Source organism: Oryzias melastigma, linkage group LG14, assembly GCF_002922805.2.
Source record: "Oryzias melastigma strain HK-1 linkage group LG14, ASM292280v2, whole genome shotgun sequence".
Classification (NCBI taxonomy): domain Eukaryota; kingdom Metazoa; phylum Chordata; class Actinopteri; order Beloniformes; family Adrianichthyidae; genus Oryzias; species Oryzias melastigma.
The window spans coordinates 1452873-1456004 of NC_050525.1; the positions used below are offsets into that span (position 1 = coordinate 1452873).

General features: G+C 41.1%; 1 long non-coding RNA gene across 1 annotated transcript; it reads right to left on the minus strand.

Moving 5' to 3' along the window:
- Window positions 1–925: 925 nt before the first annotated feature.
- Window positions 926–1322, minus strand: LOC118599672. The gene is made up of 2 exons (XR_004949116.1): window positions 1288–1322; window positions 926–1207 (listed from the first exon to the last, which is right to left on the minus strand). It is a non-coding gene; the product is annotated as an uncharacterized LOC118599672 (long non-coding RNA).
- Between the last annotated feature and the right edge of the window lie 1810 nt (window positions 1323–3132).

The window sequence follows — 3132 nt, forward strand, 5'->3', positions numbered from 1 at the left end:
ATATTTGGTTATGTGTGTCTTTTTGGAAAACCATAAATGTTTACGTTTATGCCCACGCTGTGATTGTTCCACTTTTTCTGTTAGCCTACAAACTGATCCACATCAGAGAAGTAAAAAAAAAAAAATTATATGGCCCTCACACTAAAAGGTTTGGGGACCCCAGAAGTAGATCAAATTTATTCTTCTTGTACCATTAAAACCAGATCTCTCATTTATTGTGTGTCACAACAAGGATTTTTTTAAAATGCTCAATTTCTCACCAGGCTCCACTATACCTGTCGTCTTGTTACCCCAAGACGGATAGAACAAAAAAAAGAAAAAGAACAAAAAGATGGCCGGCAGAGGAAGGTAAAAATGCAGCATCCCATCCAGCAAGCAAATGCTCCTATGGTTCTGATCCATTTATCCAAAGGCAAGCCGCCTTTATATCCCTTTGTGACACAATAAGTCACCTTACCCGACAATGTCACAGAAATGGACACAGTTCTTTAGCACACAGATTTTTGAACCCTCACATAATGTAACCCTAACTATGTGGGTCAGACTGTTTCTGACATCAAACATGTCAAAGGTTAATCCCCTATGTTTTCTGGGTAGTCTTCAGGTACAGGTGGGAGCCACATGAAGTCCGGCCACCCCAACGTCTCGTTCTGTTTGGAGGACTGACGGTAAGTTTTTATGTTAAATGCTCGATTCTTCCTTTCAACAAACCAGTTTCCTCATCACCAAAGGTCTGATAAACCCCAAAAAAGCATTAGAAGACCTAAGAAATACTCAAATGCTGGTTTGGATTATTCCAGCTGGTTTCCATATCTGGCAGACGAGCCGTAAAGGACAAGTAAGGCTAACGTGCAACACCGTTTTCCCCCTCACACCCAATAAATGCAAACGAATACCACATTTAGTCACAAACTAGACAAAAATATAAGTATGAGGACTACTTTAGTACACACAACCCTCACCCTATCACTCAGTATTCCTTAATGTCAAAGGTTAATCCCCTATGTTTTCTGGGTAGTCTTCAGGTACAGGTGGGAGCCACATGAAGTCCGGCCACCCCAACGTCTCGTTCACATTCTGCTTTTCCAGCCATCTAATAACCGGGTCGAAGTATTTCATGAGTGAACTGGCGTCGATCTTATTGGTGCCGATCGTCTCTTGGAGGAGTTCAGTCCAAGGTCTGGAAGAACCAGGTTCAAGGATTTTCCTGGAGAGGAAGAAAGAAGTGATTACAGATTTATAGTCTATTGGATAATTGATAGAAATTCAGAAAAGAGTTGTTCATACTTCAGAAGGGCTCCTGCTTCTTTAGAGCGGTAGATNGCGTCGAAATCAAGCTGCGTCCATTGTCATGACGTCACCGGAAGCCATGCATTCCTATTTTAATCACTAAATCATTTTTTAATAAATTAGATTCATTAATTTCCCATTTTATATGGAACAAAAAAACTCCAAAAATCAAGAAAGCTTTTTTACAAAGACCAACGAGTCAAGGAGGAATGGGGTTACCATGCTTTCGTCGCTATTACTGGTCATGTAACATCCGCTCCATTTAATTTTGGTTGAGCACCTGTGGGACCGACTGGACAGGGATGGAAAGTGAAAGTTGCAATCCTTCCTCATTAAGGGCGTTTGTTTACTCTGCTCTTCCTATACCGAAATGTAATATCAAGAACCCTGTTGTGTCCCACTCAATTAAAATCTGGACCCAAATTAGAAAACATTATGGCTTGAATGATGCTTCCATACAAGCTCCATTGACAAATAATCAGGCTTTCACACCCTCACTTTTGAATATATCTTTTCTCCAATGGAACCATAAAGGCCTACACTTAGTAAAAGACTTGTTCATTGATAATATTTTCCCCACGTTCCAGCAATTACAACAAAAATTCAATTTGCACAGCATTGACTTTTTCAAATACTTGCAGATCAGGAGTTTCATAAAAAGTACATTCCCGTCCTTTCCCGGTCGGCCTCCAGACTCTGCATTGGATAGACTGTTCCTGTTTGATCCATTTAAAAAAGGCCTGATAACAAGAATTCATAACATGTTGTCACAACTGGACTGTAACACCACATTAGAACATTTTAGGGACGCCTGGCAGAAGGACTTGGAAGTGAGAATCACAGATAATCAATGGACAAAAGCACAAGAAAATGTACACTCTTCATCTGTATGTATTCGCCATGGACTCTTACAGTTTAAAGTACTACACAGATTACATTTATCCAAGTTGAAACTGTCAAGAATGTTCCCCTCAGTGTGCCCCTCCTGTGACCGATGTAACCAGCAACAGGCTTCATTAGTGTCATGAATCAGTCTGTTTTTCCCTCAGACCACCAGAGGGAGCCATCACCTGAATTCTAAAACTCTCCTGAGCCTCATCTGCACTTCATCTCCCAGAAGCCCCAGTCCACAGTTCCTGGTTCCTGCTCAGCTGTCTCGCATCAGACAATCACCCACCTTCTTCATAAGCAGCACACAGAGCCACACTCACTGCGAAGTATTTGTTTGTGCCACCCTGCCAGCAGTATTGAGCGTTTATACCTGATCTTCTGTCTCTGACCCTCTGATTGCCTGCCGCCTGCCCTGAACCACGCCTGGACTCTGACTACTCTCTCTTTCTCCTCGGATGATCCCACGCCCGTGTATGACCTCTGCCTGTCTGACCCTGCTTTAGCTTTGTGGAGTTTTAGCTCCTATAATAAACCTGCTGCACGTGGAACCAGCTGTCTGCCTGTTCTGTGACAATTAGCCCATATGTTTTGGAATTGTCCTCGTATTGGGAAATATTGGAAAGATCTTTTTCAAATGTTATCAAATATTTTTAAAAAACCATTAAAACCAGACCCACTAACTGCTTTGTTTGGAGTAGTACCAAATGACAGAGATCTATCAAACTCCCAAAACACAGCTATAAGGTTTATAACACTCCTGGCACGAATATTAATTTTGTTAAACTGGAAACAAAAAAGGCCCCCCACACTTTCCGTACTAATGAGAGACATTATGAAACATCTACAACTAGAAAAAATCAGATTCATACTAAAAAAAAAAACAAGAAGAGTTTTATAGAATGTGGCGACCTTTTATAGACCTCTTTGAGACTATGTAAGAATAATAACTGA